Here is a 24,174-nt window from a genome sequence, read left to right on the forward strand (position 1 = left end):
CATAACCTTGACTTCCCCATATTTGATTCTTGCTGGTTCATCCAGGATGAAAACCTATTGTAGTCTTGTCTACTATGGGTAGAGATTTCTCTGTGTTGAAGCAAACACTATCTTATCTTCTTTTCACTTGGAAAATGTCTTCCCATCAACAGTAAGATCTCTGATACCAAACTACAGGCACCATGAAAAGCCAGCTTCTGGGCAGCAAGGCTTGAGCAGCAAGACCATCACTGCTAATTTAGCAGAAGTGGGGGAGGGGGAAGAGAGGGAAAGAAAATACCCTTCACAACTTTGTCAGGATGGCACTCAGCAGTCATTACGGTAATATCTAGCCTTCAATTCCTTGTCCTCTGGACAATGGCTCTTTCACTTCTGTCTGCTTGCCTTGCCACAGGCTTCTCATGGTTATCCAGGAGTGGCAATGTGCAACATGTAGACCCCTCCCATACCATCTCTCCCCATCCTCATAGGACTATCTGATAACCCTTCTGCTATCAATGTAGCAGCAGGTGAGTGGTTCCAGCACTGTGTAAGGTCTCATGGCCTTGAGGCATGCTTCCATGGACACAGACAGTGGGACAATTGATCCAGGTGCATTTGCAACCTAGCTCAGCCTCACAAGGCTGCAGGACCCATAGTGGTTAAGATGCGCTTAGGAAGATCTAGTAGAGAGCTGTAGCCAGTTTCTTACCACTGGGACATGAATGCGGAGACTGACACTTCTCTAGCATGTAACCCAGCATTTAATGGCATTGGAGCCAATACTCACTCCAAGGGCTGCTCAATGCCCTTGAGTCTTGGCATAGAGAGATGTGATTGCAGTCTATGAACCAGGTACATAGACATCCAATCTTACAGACATAGGACAGGGAAAAGTTGGGCCACAGGGAAGGAGAATTCACTCTGACCAGCATGCATCAAGGGCCTTCAGGATGAAGTCTTGTTCTAACACTGTTCACAATCCATGCACAGCAACCTCAGCCTCAGTTTCTGGAAAAAGAAGCTTCAAGTGAGTAGCCTGAGGGCAGGCCCACGACAGGACCTTGATTTCAGTCATCTCTTCCAGATAGCCTCAGCCATGGTTTGGGCCAGCCTGGTCCAACAATGGTGCAGAGTTTATCCCGGCTCTTTGCGGTTGCTGGGGTTTCCAACCCCTCACCTGCCCTAGGGGCTTGACTTCTTTCTCCTGGGGAAGTCTACAGTTCATACGCCAGGGGACTCCCATGTCACACTCGCAACTGCTTACATCTTCTTGACTGCTTCACAGCCATGGCTGTTCTGGAATCTTTCAGTCATGCTCAGTATTCAGAGCCATCCTCTGTTCTACTGTTGTGGTCCACACAAGAAACAGGGACCCTCCGGCAAAGCCAGCAGTTTCTTGTTTTGTAATGCCCAGATTTAAAGGCCCCCAAAGACAACCATCAGAGTCCAGAGTCAAAGCCAAACCGCAAGGGTCGTTTATTGCGAGTTCGAACCCAGACCTCCGCACACTTGTTCCCAGTGATGCTAAGAGGCCCCAAGCGCAATTCCAGCACAGCTTTTATAGCCAAGTACAGGGAAGTTGGAGAAGACCCCTGGTTACAAGTACATGATTGGTTGACATTTGCCCTAGTTTACTGGTCGCCTCAGTATTGGCCTGGGTTTTCCTGCTGAATGTATGGCACCAGACGGCCTTAACCTTGGGGTAGAGATCCATGTGGGCCTCCAGGAGTGGTCACGTAGCCACATTCCTGCAGCCAGATGGTTCTTGTCTCTTGTGCCCAGATCTGGGCACGGGCCTGGAACCGAGCACTTAGTCATGTCCAACCTTCAGTGGGCTCCGGGCGCGGACAATTAATCATGTCCCGGCGCCAGATGGCCATTACCTCCAGTGCTCAGATTCGGGTATGTACAGAGTTCACAGAGGGGTGGGGGTGCTCGTGGTTACAGAGTAGCTATAGGAAGACTGCTGGTATTTTCCCACTTCCTCATGGGTTAGCAAGCAAAGGTACAGAAGCAAAACAGCTGTTAGGGCATAATGGTTATAATTCTCTCCGCTCTTCAGTTGAAGCTCCAACCCACTGCAAGTTCTGGTTCAAGTGTGGACTTCGAGGCAAGTCTATGTCCAGGCATGGCCATGTTTACTAGTGTCTCATAGCTCCCCATGTTAGAAAGTCACTGTCATTACACCAGTGTTCTTTGCTCACTCTTCAGCAGACAGTGAAGCCAACCAATGGGCAGCTCCTCCCAGCTGATGCTAGATGCCACCCTCACACCTGGCCATGTAGAGAGTTGCTTCTCGCTCTAACCAATAGCTGCACATACTCCCTCCCTCACTCCCGCCCTCCCCACATGTCTGTCCCTCCTCCTAGCAGCCTCAAATTGAAACTATTTCCACCTTGGATGGTGGAAATATCAAGACAGATGTCATAGAGACCTGCATTTGGCCATGTCTATGGACTTTTTCTGCTGCCAGGATTTCAAGAATTGGAGATTTGTGTTGCAGTAGTACTGACTCCTCTGCAGAGGTGACACTCACAGTGCCCAGAAGAGATGTCTGAGACTTCTTTCTAGGTAAAGATTGGATACTGACAGCCCACTTTCATCTTCCAGATGACTGTATTATAGTGCTCAGAAGTGTGGCCGTCACCTTGGACAGTCACTAGCAGGTCTGAGGATCACAAGGTGCCTACATGGAACCAGCTGTCCCAGTCTTACAAACCCTTTGGCTTGAGTCCTCACAGGCCACTCCACTCTAGTGACAATGATTCAGGCCCCCGTGCTGCACTGTTCCATAACTCAGATCTATACCTCAGATCTACAGTGAACTTAGAATTTCTAGTATTGACCATTTGGTGTTATTAGCCCCTTCCTTCCAGGCCTCCCCTTTTCCAAGTCTCCTTGAAATGTTCCAAGATCCAGTAATTCTTAATACCCCCAATGTCCTGGTACATTTCCATATCAGCATTGTGCTCAGCAACTACTATCTGCTTGGGTTATTTGATCCTTAGCTCTAGCAAGTTCTAGGGTGGGTCTAAGGCTATCTGAAGAGGTCATTTCTCCCCACATCTCTCCAAGTGTATCATGGTTGTGCTGTGAGGGCTCTAGTCTAGAAGGCTATAGGCATACCAGGTCTTATTTGGATGGAGAAATATGTTCACCTCTGCCCCCATCCTCTCAGACGCTTTGTTATATACTCATGACCACACCTCTGAGGCCATGGAGAGCATAAATGGGGCATATATCTCAAGAGGTATGAGAAGATGCTATGTGAAGCCTGTTCTCACCTTGCGCCACTTAGGCTCATGGCTGAACACGGCTACCAATTGCAGCCTTCAGCCTTCCCTGGATAGCTTGGCCAAGAGCCTAGCTTCTGAGGCCCAGGAACTGCCCAACCTCAGTGTCATTAGAAGGATTTGCATGCCTCTCAGGAGAACAAAGTATCTGCAAGCTCACAAGCTGCTTTTTCTTCAAAAGTAGAGAGGATATTTTTATTCCTTTGTACAAGGGGTGGGTCCAGAAGTGAGACTGACACATTTCACAAGGACACCAGATGTGTAGGAAGCCATCCTGGGGTCTCAAAAAGAAGTCTTGAGTTCTGGACAGGTGCTGCTCATAAGGGGACAGTTATGGCTAAGCCAAAGCAGCAACAGCCAGCAGAAGGTCCACTGGAGAGGCTTCACAAAAAGCATGGAGGACATAGCTGGGGGTCTAGGCACTGGCCACAGACAGGACCTCAAATATTTACAAGAGAACTAGGAATCTCAAGGGGGACATGAAGGGGTTATTGAGAATAATCGTTGGGATGTACCTGAGATGAAGGAACTGCAATTTAGGAAGAAAACCATACAATATAGGAAGAAAACCAAAGGCATGATTCTAGGACCAGAGTGTTACCTTTAGAAACAGGCAAGCCAGCCAGCAACAAAAAGGTAGATCTAGCACCCTCAGTCCTATTGTGTGTACTGATGAGAACATATGGCCCTGGGCTCCATGGGCACAGTCAATGTTTCTAAGTATAACCATGGCCACATCTGGGTATTCCAAGCAGAAATCCACTACACCTGGAACAAATATATGGCCCTAGCAAAGTCTTAGTCCTAACACCAGGGCTCCAAATGCAGCCATGTGTATCAGAAGTTCTGCTGTGCCCTTTAGGCCTTTCTAAAGAAGACAGGAAACTGACCAGAAGTGGAGGGAAGCTTCTAGGCCAATTTTAGCCTTCATCTATCATGTGCCTCTATTAGGGCCCAGGGCTGTCACAGATGATCTGACTTGTCAGCTGTTACCCTGAGCAACTGAATACTAAGTTCTCTTTGTCCCATGTCTCAGCAGAGCCAGTATCTAATAGTCTTATATGAAGTTATTAGAGCAAGTGAACCTCCACGTAGTCCTTCAGGCTTGAGGTCTGCAGACCTGTAGGTGACATGTTCCAAGGTGACAATCTCAGAATGATTATGGGACATGTCAAATCATCTTCCTAGGTAGCCTTGACTAATCATTGTAAATAGTGAATCAAGGCAGAACAAGGAGGAATAACCATATCTGAACAGCAGTGACCAAAGCTATAGGCCAATTCTCATCTGTACTCAAGAGCAAACACTCCTCTTTGTGGCCTTCTGGAAACCTCCAGGAGATGCCCACACAATGCATTGAACATTAAAAGAATTTAGCCTTGGACTTTCCTGCACCTTTATGCCATGCCACATTAAGATTGTATGAATATATATATATATATATATATGTGCATATATATTCACATATACATAGATAGATAGATATAGATCTATATAATCTATCTATTTATCTAGATATATACTGTTATGTGACAAACACATTAGGTATTTCAACATAAGGAATCTGCAGCAATTCTTTGGCCAAAAGTTTTTAAGGAAGATTTAGGAAGACAAGAAGGAAAGACACTTGAAAAATGAGTCAAGTTACATCTGGCTAATAGGCAGCCATGACACATTCAAGGCACCTTTAATTCCTGCTGGCCAAAACAGAGCACAGTTCACTACAGTGAACAGAAAGAAGGCCAGTCTAAGTAGGTAAAATTCTAATATCTCTGCTCAAGGCTTGGGAGTAAGAACACCCAGAGGTGAGGGAAGCCAGACTCTAAGCTTGGAAGAAAAGAGTTTGAAAAAAGAAGAAAATAAGGCTCTGAAGCTTTAAGGCTTTATTTATTTATTTTCTTTAAGGCCTTATGTACAACATTGAACATGCCCAAAGCCAGGATGGTCACAGTAAGAGCCACCTGCTGTGGCTACTAATCCTGAAGAAAATCTTGAGAAAAGTCCTTGGGTCAAATCCTGAGAACCACAGCTGAAAGTTAGAGCTCTGCCTCTAGACTCTAGGACAATCAGACCCTTCTAGTACCTCACCTTTCAGCACACCCAATTCCTACCCAGGAGGGGGGTGAAGAATGTAGAAGAGGACCCCTGGCATTCTATAGACAGTGGTTTTGACTTTCATTGCCATTCCCAAATGTCATAGGCTCCCAGGTACAAGTCTCTGGTGAAGATTCCAGTATGACTCTGCAGAATAACATCAGTACCCACTTTTAAGCCAATCTGACATGGGCCCAGTATTTGGAGATGAAGAGAAAATCCAGCAGCAAGGCTGGTGTAAACCCACCCAAAAGTCCTCTAGGGGATGTCTTTCCTTTTTACCTTCTGTTTTCTTGCCACAGGTGCCTTCCCTCCATTGTTATACATTTATTCCCCTCTTCCCTTTGACTTTTTATAGTTCTTTACATCAAAGCACCATCCCACTTTGTCTACCTCTTACCAACAGTCTACAACTTTACCAACTTCCTACCAACTGTGGGTTCCCGTAGGGCACTCATCTTACTATGACTGTACCCCACTATACATCCCAGCTCACCATGTTCTAGAAAACACTCCTTTGCCTACACAATATGTCAATCTGCCAGCTCTGTAGCTCATCCTCATGAGAATGGTGAGCAGAAAGGACACAATTTGTAGCCTACAATCCTAACCTTACTTCTCAGACCATAAGACAATCACAATCTCCAGATCTACAGTTCTCAACATCCTAACCAATGGCCTTATTAGTCTCTGCTCACCAGCCAGTCACTGGAGGGCATTGGATCATTCACACCAACATTACCCAGAAAGACACTAGAGGTAAAACTTTTCTAATGTTATGCTGTTGACCGCAAGATGACCTCCTGGTTATTAAATGCTTCCATTTCTCTCCCATTTAGCCAACCCTTCTCAATTCTATTTCCCAACTATCTCTTGAACTCATGCATTTCCATTCTCCTTTAATCCTAAACTTTGTCTGTTGAGTAAGCTAAAAAGACTTTCTGATCACTCACTCACCAGTAATCCTTCTCTTCCATGATTTCTAAGCCCTTTAAGGCCTCAAAGCCAATCTTAACTTGACCTGAGTAGCCTTATGTGCTTTGACCATCAATCTCCTCATGGCAATCTCCAAAATCACCTCACAGCAATTTATCTTTATACATGACACATACCTGTTCATCTAGGATCTGTGTGCCTAAACACATTCTTAACACTGAGACCAATAACTAGCAATTTAATTCCTATTAGTCTGAAAGTAATAGAAATAGGAATGTCCAGGAAACGGTAAGAATGAAGTTGCCACACAACATCTACCTCTTTAAAGACTATCAGGGAACACCATATACTTGAGCACCTAAAGTCAATGTGGATACTGCAAGATGAAAAACTACATGGCAGTCCTTTCCCTAATCCCATTACCAATTGTTCTCTCTGCATCTGCTAGGTAATCCTTCACCTCCAGCCCTGCTCTCTGCTTCTGGTAATGCCTCTCCTGGACTGTAGCGCAGAACTGCTATACATCTTATGCATCAGACCTATGGGGTTGTCTGGGTGCCTGGCCTATAATGGCTACATGTCAGCTTCTAGGGCACGTGTATGATACCTCACCTAGTTGACTGGACCATCCTCAAAGTCAGATGAGACTCCTCAAATCTCTTCAGCTCACCCTGTATTATACTCCCTATGCAGATGAGAAATGGAGCACCATAGGAAAGAACAGGCTAGATCTCTGCAACAAGGCAGAGACCCTGAATAGGACAATTTTTGCCCAAACATTAACCCTTCCTTACAGCTATTCAGTTACCATCCTCAGAAAGCAGAGGTTGCACAGCTCTGCTGGCTCATCAACCATGTCCCTCAGGATGGTGAGTGGTTCATAATGCCAACAAAAGGCTACCTTTCAGCCTAAGTAGGGATGGAGTGGTGTGGAGATAGGGGCTGTCAAGTCAGACCTCACTATTTGTGGGTAACCTTGAAACTTCAAGCTGTTCCACCAGGAAATAGTCCTGCTTCACAGGATGTCAATCCATCATATTCCCTTGCATTAAGTTGTAAACTCAAGCCCTACCTCCACATCTTCTAACATATATCAAAGGACTGGATAATAGGACTCCATCATTATAACTATCTCAAGAGATCATCTCTTCTCCAGAAAATTATCAGAGATAATCAGCAATGGACAATGTTTGGAGACAGATGTCCTATGGTGGGAAATTGGGTCTCTGTGTGGATCAGTCCAATTTTCTCTTCATCACTGTAGTCACATTGTCAGACCTTTAGCCAGCCTTCAAACTCCCAATGGCACCAAGATATACCCTCATCACAGAGGAAAGTCAGACAGAGTTCCCATCCCTACCTGGCAGGTAGACATTATTACCAACAGTGTTACATTGATCATGGGCCTGACCACCGTTACAGAGGAATCAGATGATTTCATCTATAAAGACAGGAGTCCTGATGACTGGAACCATGACTATAACAGAAGAGACATTGGTACAGATGGAAAATGGTGCTTATCTGAACACTAAGTGGTGCAATGAGATTGACTTATGGGGCCATTTGAGGCCCTTCTGACTAAACTAATCTGGAAAATTTGGAAAACTGGACAGAGCAGCTTAACAAATTGCACATTTCTGGTAAAAGTTTTTAAGCCCATAGTTACAGCACACAGAAATGATGAGAACTGCGATTCCAGTGTTATAATGAAGAGATAGAGAATAAAATTATGACCATTATGCCCCTAACAGCTATTTTGCTTCTGTACCTTTGCTTACTAACCCATGGGGAAGTGGAAAAATACCAGCAGTCTTCCTATAGCTACTCTGTAACCACACGCCCCCCACACCCCTCTGTGAACTCTGTACATACCCGAATCTGAGCACTGGAGATAATGGCCATCTGGCGCCGGGACTTGATTAATTGTCCGCACCGGGAGCCCACTCAAGGTTGGACATGACTAAGTGTCTGTTCTCAGACCCCTGCCCGGATCTGGGCACAAGAGACAAGAACCATCTGGCTCCAGGAATGAGGCTACGTGACCACTCCTCGAGGCCAACCCGGATCTGTTCCCCAGGGTTAAGATCGTCTGGCACCATACATTCAGCGGGAAAACCCAGGCCAATCCTGAGGCGACCAGTAAACTAGGGCAAATGTCAACCAATCATGTACTTGTAACCGGGGGTCTTCCCCAACTACCCTGTACCCATCTATAAAAGCTGTGCTGAAAATGTGCTTGGGGCCTCTTAGCGTTACTGGCAAGGAGTGCGCGGAGGACCAGGTTCGAACTCGCAATAAATGTCCCTTGCAGTTTGGCTTTGACTCTGGACTCTGATGGTTGTCTTTGGGGGCCTTGAAATCTGGGCATTACAATAACAGTAATAACCTTTCACCTCAGGGCTTGAGGAAGAGGAAGAGGTCTTATGCAAAAGAAAGTACTGCAATTCCCAATCTTTGTAGGCAATTAGAAAGCATCGTTGTATAGATTGGTTATGTTTTGATGTATATTATTTGCTATCCTTTTGTACTCTGAGGAATAACTAGTTAATCACTGTGGATATAATGGAAAGCATTCTAGTTTTAGTCAGAAATTGCTGTACTTTGTTAATAAGTCACAGAAAAGGTTCCTTATTAACACTTTCAGGAAGCATATAATGTTTAGGTAGGAATATTACCTAATTTAAAGTTTTGTGACATACTTTGAGCTTTACTCTCCTTAAATACACAAAGGTAAATCTACATACATTTCATTCCAAAATTTTAGTTTTTTTTTTCTGTTTTTTTTGCTAGTCATGGGTTTGAACCCCGGGCCTAGCAACTATAGCTGTGATGCTTTTGAACAAGGCTGTGCTCTACCACTTAAGCCATGGCTCTACTTCCAGCTTTTTGGTGACTAGCTGAAGATAAGAGTCTCATGGACTTTTCTGCTGGGGCTGCCTTTAAACCATGATCCTCAGATCACAGCCTTCTTAGCTAGGATTACAGGCGTGAGCCAACAGTGCCTACAAATTTTTGGATTTTGTTTAAAATTCAATCATGTTTTATGTAAACTGTGAAAATAAATATCTCTACTTGTATATTTTTGCATTAAAAGTTAATTTACATTCTTTTTCACAAAGAAAAGAACTATCAATGCATAGTAAAATAGTATTTTACCAAAAATACTCTTTTGGGGAAAAAAAAAAGATTCATGGAAACCTTTATGTATTTCCCCCCCACTCAGACTTCAGAAAGTTTAACTTGTCAAAGTGCCCTGGGCAGGAGTGTAAAGATACAGTTGATTAGGGAGCTTTCATAGGTTGCTTTTCTGTGGATGCACTATTGGAAAGTCAACATTTTCTGATTAATGTTTTAAATCTTGCTAATAATCACTTTTTTCCATTGAAGTATTGTTCATACAAATTCACTTTGCAAAAATATGGGTCTGTTTCCTATTAATCACAGCATTTGTATGATGTTGCTTTTTAATATGTTAAATAAGGAAGAAATCATGCCAAGGAGGAAGACGAGCAGGGAGTCCGAGTAGCCAGTGTTGTGCCAAGTCGCAAAATGACCACCAAGAAGGCCACCGAGACTCAGACATTCCGAAATGCAATAGCAAGGCAAGGCTTCATTCAAGCGAGCTGCAACTCGGGCCTCGTCCTACCCACCGATACAGCAGAGGTTAGGAGGAAGCCCCGAGCTGTGATTGCACAGGGCTTATAAAGGCAAAAAACAAAGTTACAGCCATCAGGTGTTCAAGCAAGCAAGATTAGGACACAGGTACAAACCTGATTGGCTCAGGGCTCAAGGCACTCTGGGGGCAGTTAGGGTTAAGCATTCCCAGTGGTTAGAGTCCTCAACCGGCTGGGCCCTAATAAGCTTGTCCTGAGTTTGCTCACAGGGCCTGCTTATCTCAGGTTCACGTGGTAAAGTGGGGTTTGCGTGGTAAAGTGGGGCCTGACTTCAAAGTCTGGCTCTTCATTTCCCCCTTTTCTCTTTGGTACCTTGGGAGCCAATCATGGCTCCATTCTGTCCATTTCACTGGCTTGCATGTCTAGGGGATGATATAGAGATAAGGCATGGGCCAATAGGGCCCAAAGTAATAACCAAAAAAACCCCAGCTCTGGTCCCTTGGTTTTAAAGGGGGCCTGATGGGTGAAGATCATCCATCTTCTGTAGCTTCTTCAGGCTGACTGAGGGACGTTGACCTTACCTAGCCAGGAACCTATAACTTTACTTTACCAAGGGACTGCAGGATTACTTCAAACTGGAAATTAACTTTCAGCTATACAGACTTACCATTAGCTGTAGAGCGTTTAGTATCCAAATGTCAGCAACAAAATGATACATAAACTTCTCAGCTGTGCTCTAAGGGTCAGGTGGCTATGCCTGTATTCCTGAGCAAGCCCAAAACTACCAATGCCATCTTGCATGGGACTTTACAGGACTCCTGCTAGTTGCTAAAATAAGGGGGTCACCCCACTTTGGAGTGAGCTGCCAAAATAACATCAACATTAGCCAGGGTAACAAGGAAAGAAGGCAAGAAAATTATAACAATATTCAGTCTAACTTTCTTTTCTTGAGGCGAAGGCGAAGTGGCTGAGTCGGGTGCTTAGAGACCTCCCATGTTCCACCACGGTAGTCGTCGTCCAGGGCAAAGGGGTCAGCTAGCCTGGCGTGGGAGCGATGGACCCAAGTGGTGATGCCATCTACCTTGAGAGGGGAATAGTCAGTAGCACCATGTAGGGTCCCTTCCACCGTGGTTCTAAGGATTTGGGGTTATGCCTCTGGACAAACACCCAGTCCCCTGGTCTGAATAAATGGGGGATAGGGACAGAAGCGGAATCATATGCCTTAAGTTGGGGCCACATATTCTTGTGCACGAGCTGCAAATAATCAAGTTTACACAAAAATTCAGTATCATCCAAATCAGCAAGCAATTCAGTCTGAATGCTAGGGATAATGGGCGGGGGGGGGGGGGGGAACTGTACATTATTTCAAAAGTAGTAAAGCCAAACTGATAGGGAGAATTTCTTACTCTAAGCAGAGCAAAAGGAAGGAGTGACACCCAGTCTGCGCCAGTCTCTAAGGCCAATTTAGTTAAGGTCTCTTTTAGAGTCCGATTCATTCTCTCTACCTGTCCTCAACTCTGGGGTCTATAAGCACAATGCAATTTCCAATCTGTCCCCAGTGCAGCGGCTATTCCCTGACTTACTTTTGAGACGAAGGCCGGTCCGTTGTCCGACCCAATGATGGATGGGAAGCCATACCTGGGTAGGATTTCTTCCAGGATATTCTTAGCCACTACATTCGCAGTCTCATGCTTTGTTGGATAGGCTTCAACCCATCCTGAAAATGTGTCTACAAAAACTAGCAAATAATTGTATCCAAATTTTCCAGGTTTAATTTCTGTGAAATCTACTTCCCAATACACACCTGGCCTATCCCCATGGAGGTGAGCTCCTTTAGTAACTTGTTGATTGGGGGCATTGGTAAGCTGACAGGCCTTGAAATTTTTAACAATATCTTCAATAAGTTGATCTCCTTGTCTAATTTTCACTTTGGAGTAGCGGAGCAAGTCCTGCATTCTTCGGGTTCCCATGTGAGAAGCTTGGTGGATTCTCTTAAGGATCCCCTTACCCAGCCCTCATGGCAAGATAAGTTTCCTTTCACCAGTTTTCCACCAGTCATTGTTTCCTTCTCTGTCCGGGGTTTTGTGGGCCATGGGAATTTTCTTTATCCACTCCAAGTCTTCTTGGGAATACTGGGGCACAGGAGGCAAAGCTCGTGGCCCTGGGTCTACTAGAGTCAATACTTCTCTGGGCTGGAGGGCTGCTTCCTTAGCTGCCTGGTCGGCCAGATTATTCCCTCTAGTCACTGAATCAACTCCCTTTTGATGACCCGGATAGTGCATAATGGCAATCTTTGCTGGTTCCCATAGGGCCCGGGTGAGGCTTAAAATCTCCTGCTAATGGCCTTTCCTTCGGCTGTCAGTAGCCCCCTCTCTTGGTAGATGGCTCCATGGACGTGTACAGTGGCAAAAGCTTACCGACTGTCTGTATAGATATTTAGTCTCTTTCCTTTTCCCATCTGTAAGGCTTTTGTTAGTGCCACTAGTTCTGCTCTTTGTGCAGAAGTTCCCTGAGGGAGTACCTCCGCCCACACTATCTCAGTGTCCATAGTAACCGCCACACCCGCATACCTTTTTTCCATACTGAATGAAGCTGCTGCCATCAGTGAACCAGGTGTGCTCGGCATGTGATAGCTCAAATCCAGCAAGTGTGGCTGGAGGCTATGTGCTTGGGCCAGTATCTGCTCACAATCATGCAGAGGCGCTTCCAGATCCGGCAGCAGAGTTGCTGGGTTTAATGCTGTAGGTACACAGAAGCTGATATGTGCCGGGTTAAGTAACAAGGTCTGGTCTGGTAATGGACCATGGGGGCATTGCTCATTCATCAGTCAGGTGGTTGTTTTAGTACCCCCTCTAGAGCGTGTGGAGTGGCCACAGTCAGGTTCTGTCCTAGAGTCAACTTATCTGCATCTTTTACCAAGAGGGCTACTGCAGCTATTATTCTTAAGCACAGAGGCCACCCAGTGGTGACAGGATCCAATTTCTTTGACAAGTAGACAACTGGCCATCTCCAGGGCCCAATTGGCTGGGTGAGCACCCCTTTTGCTATTCCTTTATTTTCAGCCACGAATAATGTGAATGGTTTATTCACGTCAGGTAGGCCTAAGGCTGGGGCTTCCAGAAGGCTTTTCTTGATTGCCTCAAAGGCTTTTTGCATCTGCTCAGTCCAATGAAATTCTGGGAGGTTTTTGGTGGCTTCATATAGAGGCTTGGCCATCTCAGTGAACCGAGGTATCCACAGCTGGCAAAAGCCCGCTGTTCCCAGGAACTCTCTGACTTGTCTGGCTGACTTAGGCACAGGGATTTTCAGCACAGTCTCTTTACGTGCATCTGACAGCCAACGCTTGCCCTCTTTTAATATGAAGCCCAGATAGGTGACTTCAGGTTTACAAATTTGTGCCTTTTTAGTGGAGGCCCTATAGCCCAAATTGCCACGAGTCTTTAAGAGGCTAGCTGTTCCCTTTAGACAGCTATTTTTGTCTGGAGCGGCTATTAACAAATCATCTACATATTGCAATAGACTTATTCCAGTTTTTGGAGCAGTACTCACTCAGGCCTTCATGTAACGCCTTATCAAAGATGGTAGGCGAATTCTTGAATCCTTGAGGCAGCCCGGTCCAGGTCAATTGACCGCTTATCCCAATTTCAGGATCATGCCAAGTGAATGCAAAGTAGCTTTGGCTCTGTGGGGCTAAGGGCAGGCTAAAGAAAGCATCCTTTAGATCCAACACAGTACACCACACATGGCTCGGTAACAGGGAGCTCAGCAGGGTATACGGGTTTGGGACTGTTGGATGAATGTCCATTACTCTCTTGTTAACTTCTCTCAAGTCTTGCACTGGTCTGTAATCATTAGAATTAGGCTTTTTTACAGGCAACAGTGGAGTATTCCAGGCTGACTGGATGGGCTTCAGAACTCCTAAATCTAACAATTTTCTGATGTGAGGAGTGATCCCCTTCTTTGCTTCTAGTGACATAGGGTACTGGCAAACTCTTACTGGGTCGGCCCTGGCTTTGAGTTCCACAAAGATTGGAGGACGGTGTTTTGCCAGTCCCATTCCCCCAGTTTCTGCCCATGCTTGGGGAAACGCCTGTAGCCACTCATTTTCCGGAGACTCAGGCTTGGGATGCTGGTATAGCTTATACTCCTCTTCTAACTTGCTAGTTATTAGTATACTAACAGGCTTTTCTCTTGAATCCGTCACAGAAGCACCACTGCCTGTGAACTGTATCTGAGCTTTCATTTTTGTTAAGAGGTCACGTCCAAGCAATGGATAGGGGCAGTCAGGGATGACTAAAAACGAGCGGGTTACCTGGCCTACTCCCAAGTCCACTGTTCTTCGAATAGTCCATTTATAGGGTTTAGTTCCTGTCGCACCTTGGACCCATGTTGTTTTAGTGGACATCGGCCCTCTCGGGGCTAGTAATATTGAATTTTCTGCTCCCGTATCTATCATGAACATGACTGGATTCCCCTCCACTTTCAATGTTATCCTGGGCTCAGGGAGGGGATCTGAGCCCCAACTCCCTCAGTCACTGTCCTCAGCCAGCTCTAAGGCTGGCAACACTCTTGATCCTACTTTGTTTTTCCTCCTTTTTCTTGGCTAGCTCTGGGCAGTTTTTTTTTGTTTTTGTTTTTGTTTTTTTTTTGGGCCAGTCCTGGGCCTTGGACTCAGGGCCTGAGCACTGTCCCTGGCTTCTTCCCGCTCAAGGCTAGCACTCTGCCACTTGAGCCACAGCGCCGCTTCTGGCCGTTTTCTGTATATGTGGTGCTGGGGAATCGAACCTAGGGCCTCGTGTATCTGAGGCAGGCACTCTTGCCACTAGGCTATATCCCCAGCCCCTCTGGGCAGTTTTTGATCCAATGCCCTTCCTCCTTGCAATAGGCACATTGATTCTTCCCCACTTTTGATTGGGGTTTGGGCTCCTGATCCTTACTTGGAGAGGAGGACTGTCTAAAGTTTCCTGCCTGCACAGAGGTCAGGATTTCCCTGAGGTCCCTGTATTGTGCCTGTTGTTGCTCCAAAATTCTAGCCAAACTCCTTTCCTTAACTCTGTTCCTCTTTTCTTGCTTGATTCCACGTTCTTTGTCCTTCCTTTCCTGTCTTTGTTCTCCTGTTTCTCTCTTATTATAAACCTTTTTCTGCCACTGCTACTAGATTCCTAACAGATTTTTCACCAAGTCTGTCTAGAGCCTGCAACTTTCACTTTATGTCCAGTGCGGCTTGATTTACGTAGGCAAACATAATCATCTGAGCAGATTCCTGGGTCTCAAGATCATACGGGGTGTATTGACTAAAGGCTTCCACAAGCCGCTCAAGGTAGGCTTCGGACTTTCATTTTCTCCCTGTCTAATATCATAAACTTTGGCCATATTAGTAGGTCGGCGAGCTGCCGCCTTGAGACCTGCCAGTAGAGCCTGGCAATAGACAAGGAGTTGCTCCCTACCTTCAGCCATATTTTAGTCCCATGCTGGTCGGGTCTCCGGAAAATAGGTGTCAATCAAGGCAGGATTCGTGATGGGCATTCCGCTGGGGCCAGGGATAAGTTTCCAGGCCACTTCTTGGATACGATTTCTCTCCTCAGTGGTGAAAAAGACCTGTAAAAGCTGTCTACAATCATCCCAAGTGGGCTGGTGAGTGAAAAGTATAGTTTCAAACAAGCAAATTAAATCCTGGGGTTTCTCAGAAAAGGGGGCATTTTGGGCACACCAATTGTAAAGATCACTAGTAGCAAATGGCCAGTATTGGAATTGTTGTCGACCATCTGCATCCACAGGACCTATAGGGCATAGGGGAAGGGCAACAGAATTATGAAGAGATGTAATTCTTCGGCGCCGGTGAGTTGACTGGGCGGGGCCCTCCAGAGCGGAGGGCACAGCTGAGACATCTTCCTCAGAGTCCTCCTCTTGTAGAGTTAACTGGGGTGGGGAGTATGGAGGGGGGAACATTTCCTCCTCCTTACTTCCTCCCTGGAGGACAGGTGGATATAATTTCTTGTCTTCCCTCTTGGTTTCTCTCTTGTCACCCTGTGTCTTTTGAGTGAATATTGGGGTAGGGGAAGGAGTGGAGGAGGGAGTCGGTAAGAAAGGCCGAACCCAAGCTGGACTGTCCCTGTCAACTAGTTCCCTCCAGGTGTCTATATAAGGAATCTGGTCTAGATAGCCTGAACGAGGGGCGTCAATTAGGCTTTGTAAAGTCCTTATCCTAATTATGTCAAAGCTCCCCTCAGGTGGCCAATTAGCTCTCTCAAGGGTTGGCTATTCTGACTTACACAGGGTGATCCATTTTTCCTCCTAAAGGGCCACACCTCAGTTCTGAGCTATCTCCTTGACCTCCCTCAAGTGAGCTAGAGTCAAATCTAGGGGGCTAGATGGAGGTCCCCAAGATTGAACATCTGATCAGAGCTATGGGTAACGTTCTGTCCAAAAGGCTACAAAAAACCAAAACAATACAAAAGGAGGAAAACACAGGCCTGAGAAGAAAAGTTGGGGATCTCCCAAGTTGGCCCACAACCTCCTGCAAGGGTGCAGAAGGAGTGCACCCAAGTTTAAGGTGGGGTTCCAGGGGTCCTCCTTCAAGGGTGGAGAGTCTGGGGCGTCCCCCAGTCTCCCCAGGAAGCGCATCCGCTTCGACAACCCCTTCAAGAAATAAGCAAAAGCAAAACAGACAAACAGACAAATTACAGGACAAGACAAATGAACAGCGCTGTTTTCTTACCTTCAGAGTCTGGGGTCTCAGGGGTCTCTGGGGCTATCCCGGATGAAACCCCAAATGTGCCAAGTCATGAAACGACCACCAAGAAGGCTACCGAGACTCAGACGTTCTGAAACGCAATAGCAAGGCAAGGCTTTATTCAAGCGAGCTGCAACTCGGGCCTCGTCCTACCCACTGATACAGCGGAGGTTAGGAGGAAGCCCTGAGCTGCGATTGCACAGGGCTTATAAAGGCCTAAAACAAAGTTACAGCCATCAGGTGTTCAAGCAAGCAAGATTAGGACACAGGTACAAATCTGATTGGCTCAGGGCTCAAGGCACTCTGGGGGCAGTTAGAGTTAAGCATTTCCAGTGGTGAGAGTTCTCCACCGGCTGAGCCCTAATAAGCTTGTCCTGAGTTTGCTCACAAGGCCTGCTTATCTCAGGTTCACATGGTAAAGTGGGGTTCGCGTGGTAAAGTGGGGCCTGACTTCAAAGTCTGGCTCTTCACCAGGAAGATGATGATCATGATGGGAGGGATATGCACTATCACCCAAGACACACCAGATAACACTAAATTGTGGCTTCAGCTATAAGACAGACTCTTAGGAAGTGTTCTGGCAGGTTACATGACACACTGCTGGAGTTGGACTTGGGACAGTGTCAGGAATGAGGCAAGATCCCCACACTGCTATCCTAATCTCCAAGATGCATTGCCCAGGACCAACCAGACCCTTCAGTTATAGTCACACATACACCTCAGCTTCCTGCTGTCCTGGAAGCTGCTCTACTTTTGGCCACAGGACGAACAGCAGCCACTGCTCTGCCTGCCCATCCATCTAGCCTCACTCTCCATCAATAGAACCCCAGACATTTTCCATGACGCAGGTAGAATCCTGAGCCACCTATGTAAGCCATGAAGACAAAAGCTAGCCCAAGCAGGGGTCTAATGACAAGTTAGCCCAAGGTCTTTGTCACAGATAAGGTCAACATAGGCACTAAGCCTATGTGAGCATCAAATTTGGTAGGCTTTCTAGACAGTTCTTGTATAAATATAAAACACTATACTCAATGTCCATCTGGCTAAACAAAAGCTAGAAGCAGCTCTACCAGATCCTGATTCTCAAGGATGCGTGCTTTTCCATGAAGAGAATTACCAATGGCAGAGTAGCCAAGGGATTCATTTTAGAATTGTAGAGCAGAATGAGAAGGCATAGACACAGTCACTGAGTGTGAGGACTCCTGTTCACAGTCACTGCATGTTACTCATGAAAAATATTTGGCATACCCCTGGGTGAACAACCCCTTGGGCCAAGACAAAAATGTTGAGGGTATTCTCACATGCCTGGTTGCTTTTTCCTTTCACCTCAAATGCTAGAGATTGAGCACACAGAAGGATCTTTGGGGCCAGCAATATTCCATGTAGATGATCAGAGAACAAGTTCTTCCTTTGGGCACAGATAAGTCAATATCAGGGTTAAGGCTTTTAGTGTGCTTAGCCTGCCTCATCCAGCAGGAATTTCTGCCTCTCCATTCCTCCAAGGTACAGATTCTCTCTCCAACACTGGGGCTTACAGACAGTGTAAGGAGAGCCTCAGAACTTCAAGACCTACAAAACATCAGTATGAGAAGTGAAAAATTTCTGGGATTCCATCTCCCACTACTGGTATTTTTAAGTCATATCTGTCCATTAATTTTGTAGTACCTTCAGCCTCATTCATCTAAGAAGCAGACCTACTCTACATCCCTGCCATGTCCATTGCTGAAGCTCTCTGTTTGTGTAGACCTGCCACACAGTAGTCAGCTGGGAGCTCTATCTAGGCAAGCAGCCATCTCTTCCAGGAGAATGCCCTTCAGACTGCCAAGAAGAGAAATGTAAGCAACACAAAATAACTCTTTAATAGAGAGGAGCTACTGGGCATCAACCAAGGCCCCAAAGCAGGCACCTGACTGCAAATACAATCTGAGCTAATTTGTCCATAGCACTTCAGTATCACCAATTGAAGTGGATTCTGTTTACACAGAAAGTGTGCAAGACTGAAAGAAGATCCACAAGTAGGAGCTAGCTCTTCCTGCTTCCTCTCTAAGAGACTGCATCCCAGAAGAAGACAGCAAAGATTGTCGATCATCAAGATAGTCTTGAACTACCATTTACTAGCTAATGCCCAGGTGGCATTTTGAATTCATTGTCAATTAGAAGGAGAGAAGGAAACAGACTTTTGCCATTCAAATATCGTGGAAATAGCTGCACTAATGGTATCATCTGCTATCATTCCACATAGGGAATTATCAACTGGATAGATTCTTTGGCCTAGGTCAAGCATTTAGATGCTTCCAGATATTAATGATAGAGGCTTACTAAGACAAGGACCCCAATCCATCCTAGAAAACAGGGCATTTGTAAAAACAGATGAAATAATGCTACACTAAGACTAGATCTAACCAGGCACAAGGCATGTCACTAAGTTGTGAACTTAGCAATCTATGAAGAATACTTTGTGGGTCAATGGGGCAAAATCCAAAGTAGCAACACTCACTAATGTGAGGAGAAAGAGCTAAGGAGAGAGGTTATCAGACAGCATATGCAAACTGAGCTCATTTCCTATACAGATCTAGAAGTAATATATCATCTCAGTGGCCATCTCCAGGGATAAAATCATGAAGTCATTCATCACTCCTCTGTGTTCCTTAATGGTATTTTACTGCTCTGATAAAAGAATAAAGCTAAAGCAAAGAGGATTCTAGAGAAGTGCACTATGTCTTATTTAACTAAAGCCAAAGGCTTGACAGTCATGGAGCTCTTAGAAATGGTCCCCACAGACTCTGCTGCTCTACAGAAAAAGTATTGTTGCCCACCCCTACATCTCCTGAGCCTGCCTCAGAAATGCTTCAAAAGACATTTACTATCAGGACAATCCCCAAAGGGATAGAAATGGTTGATAAAGTCCTCCCTGGCCAGACTTGGTTAAGCCACCTCTGATGACAAGAAGCCCACCATGATTGGCAAAAATTTGCCAAAGGTCTGAGTGAGCAAAGTGGAAAATATACCCTTCTTTCCATGCTTGTTTTTTTTCCAGGCATTCCAGAAGGTGTGACCTATGGCCATACTTTGTGACAGAAGGAATTAATGCTGCAGAAAGTCTTAGACAGCTAAGTCACAGGCCCATTTAAATTATGAAAATGTATACAAAACATTAAGAGTTAAGGTAATTAAAATCACATCATGATGGGGAAATTTTTAGTCCAAGTGAGGGGATCAGTTCAATGCTGGTAGTCCAGTTTATCAAAATCTCACACATTAGGAAATGGAAGGACTTGGAAAAAGTTATACTAAGTGAAGTGAGCCAGACCCAAAGAAACATGGACTCTATAGCCTCCCTTATTGGGAATAATTAGTACAGGTTTAGGCAAGCCATAGCAGAGCATCACAAGGCCCAATAGCTATACACTTAGGAACACATAAGATGATGCTAAGTGAAATGAACTCCATATTATGGAAACAAGTGATATATCACAGTTATAACTACTTTCAACGTCCTATGTGTATGTGTAGTTTCTATTATTGATGATGTTCTTGTATCACCTTCCTATGGTTGTACCTACACTATCTCTGTAATCTTATCTGAGTATATTGGAAACCGTGTTTACTGGTATTGGAAGTAGGAAATTCAAAGGGAATACCAAATTTGAGAGACACAGGGTAAAAAAAGAGAAATAACTACAAAAGCAATACTTGCAAAACTGCTTGGTGTAAGTGAACTGAACACCTGGGGGGGGGGGGAGGGAAAAGGGGGGAGGGAGGAGGGCATGAGGGACAAGGCAACAAACAGTACAAGAAATGTATCCAATGCCCAACGTATGATACTGTAACCTCTGTACATCAGTTTGATAATAAAAATTTGAGAAAAAAAATCTCACACATTAAAATGTGTGTTATGTTATGTGATTTTTTTCCTCCTTCCAAACAGTCTTCCCATTTGGTATTTAATAAATTAGACATCCCTTTTCTTGTTTCCTAGCTATAAAGTTTCTAGGGATTAGCTTAGAGTTCTAATAAGATCTCCATAAAGTCATTTCTTCAGAAGCATGAATTCTAGATACTAGCTCATTACAAATTAATTCAAGGAATTCAAAGTTTTCCATAGCTTTTTTTTTTTGCTTAAATTCAGTTACATACTTTTGAACTCCATATAAAAGCACAGGTTGTATCAATAGTGAATCCACAAAGTAAATGAAGAGGATTTGTCCCCTCAGTAGGGAGCAGAGGAATAAAGTCAACACTGTATTCCTACAACATATGAAGGGATCCAAGCAGTGGAGAACTGTCCCACTGCATATAAAACAAAGTGGCCATCATGGATAAAGGACAATCTTGTCTAGGTAAGGTGGACAGGTAGCTTACACTGGAGAAAATACCTGCATAGTATACCCCTGTTTGTTTCCAGTCTCTTAGAAAAGACCTTTAGCCATGGCTATTTGGGGGGGGGGGGGGGGGCGGGGAAATCTAGATTAAAAATGCAAGAGAAGAAAATACAGATTATGTGACAGGGGTTTAGAAAACAGCACAAATCACAGACCTGAGATTTGAATTTGATCAGAAATAATTTTTCTGTTCAATACCAATATGTCACAAAGAAAGTAAATGACAGGCAATATCTGGAGCCAGTGAGGAAGACAAATTTGTCTTTGGATGAGAAATTTGTTTTAAATGAGACAGATGTGAACCTCAAAAGGAAAGGCAAATTCAAGGACATTCTAAGTGCTGCCATTAAGACAAAATGCTCAGTTATACCAATGACTTGGTGAGATTTCTTCATGCTCATTCTGATGTCAAATTCTAGATTGTGTAGAGTCTTGGTAGGGATGAGGGAGGGAAATATGGGCGGGAAAGACAGGACTACTGGTGCCACCAGTGGGAATGAATGCTGGGCCATCTATCCTAGAAGATGATCTGGTACTATTAAATTAAATTAAGTTAAATTAAGCAAATTCTATTCCTAAGGGTAGAAACCAAAATACTTGCCTCACAAGCAGATAAAGGTCCATGCATATATTTAATCAGTGATATTTCAGAGTTAAAAAAAAAAAGGATGCACCCCAGGATCTACTTCCAGGAGAACACAAAGAAAAAGCAGGATAGGAGAAGCCTTGGAATGTCACATAACAGATGATCATGGATTGAATGCATACTAAATGTGCATCGAATAGGACTAAATAAGGAAGAGGTAGCTTGATTCATTAACGTGCATGAGACATTTTATAAGGATGTCCAGAATTGAATTGGACCACACCTATGAAAGCAACTTTGCTGGAATAGCACAGACATAACTTGCTCATGAGGAAATTCAGTGTTCTGGAGGGTGAAAAGGCATTGACTTGCTAACAACATTAAACCTTTTCCTTCTCTGTAGCCAAAAAGGCCTGCTCACCCACTATTGAAAACCTCTTGAGTCATAAAGCATCTAGATTCCACTCTAGGAAGAGCCTAAGTTCTACCAGAGACCCATAAACTATTTTACGAGCACCTTGTTCCTCAAACCCAGGAGGCAAATGTCAACTTCAAGTCAGTGACACATAGAGATAGGTCATCTAACCAGGCTCACCATTTCCAGTGGCTCCTACTAGATGGGTGAGCTTAAGTCAGAGGATGCCAATGGCTCTACATATGCTTGTGCCAGAAAGGTAAGTAGGCAAGACCTAGTCAGCAAAGGGAGATGAAGATAATCACAGCCTAGGTAGCTAATCCAGACTCTATATGGTACAATTTAATAGAATGGCCTCATTCATTGCCATGTATGTAAGGAACAGGGTCTTGAACCCCAGGAAGAAGAAGAATACCCTATGTTCAAAGACTCAAAAGATAAACCCATCCGATATATACACTATACAAAAGATAGTCTCTTCACCCATGATGTTGGGAAAGCTGGAAATCCACATGTAGAAGATTAAAGCTAGACCCCCACTCATCCTGTGTAACTATTCAAAATGGACCACAGATCTTAACATAAATGCCTGAAATATTAAGTACCTACAGAATGTGAGGAAAATCTTTGAATGCCAATCTTAGCTGGAAGACTAAAAAATAGTCCAAAAATTTAAAAACACCAACAATGTTCTAATAAAAAGTCAGCTACTCTTAGGATTGTGGCCATCACCACAAGATTCTGGGACATGCTGTTGTCAGAAATCTCAGGAAGAAAGCCCCACATGCTGGAGAAAAAAAAAAAAACTGAACCAAAAATTAACAGAGAATTTCATGGCCTCCACAAATAGAAAGATAAATGAACTTCAAGAGTCAAATGAAAAGATAGCTACCCAGCTAAAAGATGTGAGAGACAGCCTTAGAACCAAATTAATGAAGTAAAGAAGTCCATGCAGGTCCTAAGAGAAAATTATAGCAAAGTTCACTAGCAAACACATTCCATGAAGCCAGTATAACCCTCATCCCAAAACCAGGAAGGGACTCATCACGGAAAGAGAACTACAAACCGATTTCCCTGATGAACATTGATGCAAAAATTCTCAACAAAATTATGGCCAATCGACTTCAACAGGTCATCAAAAAAAATCATACAACATGATCAAACTGGATTCATCCCAGGGATGCAAAGTTGGTTCAATATATGCAAGTCAATTAATGTAATCCACCACATCAACCGGGCAAGGTAAAGAATCACATGGTTATATCTCTGGATGCAGAAAAGGTGTTTGATAAAATCCAGCACCCATTTATGATAAAAGCCCTGGAAAAATTGGGATGCCAGGGAACACTCCTGAATATAATAAAGGCAGTTTATGACAAACCAACAGCAAGGATAATTCTAAACAGTGAAAAGCTGAAACCATTCCCTTTAAAATCAGGAGCAAGACAGGGATAGCCGATCTCTCCCCTCCTCTTCCACATAGTACTAGAATTCCTAGCCAGAGCAATTAGGCAAGAAGAAAACATAAAGGGGATCCAAATAGGGAAAGATGAAGTTAAACTTTCACTCTTCACAGATGACATGATCCTATACCTAAAGAACCCCATAGACTCTACTCCCAAGCTATTAGAGCTGATCCAAAACTTTGGCAAAGTAGCAGGATACAAAATAAACCCTCAAAAAATCAATGGCCTTTCTATATGTTAATGACCCGAAAACTGAGGCCGAAATCAGGAAAGCAACTCCTTTTGCAATAGCCTCAAAAAACATAAAATAACTAGGAATAACCTTAATCAAAGAAATGAAAGACCTCTATGATGAGAACTTTAAAAACATGAAAAACAAAATTAAGGCAGAACTAAGGAAATGGAAAAACCTTCCATGCTCCTGGATTGGAAGGATGAATATAATCAAAATGGCAATATTGCCAAAGGCTATCTACAAATTCAATCCAATACCCATTAATATTCAACACCACATTTTATTGAAATAGAAGCAATCCAGAAATTCATATGGAACAATAAAAGACCAGGAATAGCAAAAACAATCCTAAACAGAAAGAACAGTGCTGGAGGAATTACAATACCAAACTTCAAGCTGTATTATAAAACTATAGTAATAAAAACAGCTTTGTATTGG

At 44.2% G+C, this 24,174-nt stretch overlaps 1 pseudogene; it reads left to right on the top strand.

Moving 5' to 3' along the window:
- The first annotated feature begins 299 nt into the window (after positions 1-299).
- Positions 300-7,837, top strand: LOC125344118 (annotated as a pseudogene).
- The last annotated feature ends 16,337 nt before the right edge of the window (positions 7,838-24,174 follow it).

The sequence above is a fragment of the Perognathus longimembris genome, chromosome 2 (assembly GCF_023159225.1).
Source record: "Perognathus longimembris pacificus isolate PPM17 chromosome 2, ASM2315922v1, whole genome shotgun sequence".
NCBI lineage: Eukaryota > Metazoa > Chordata > Mammalia > Rodentia > Heteromyidae > Perognathus > Perognathus longimembris.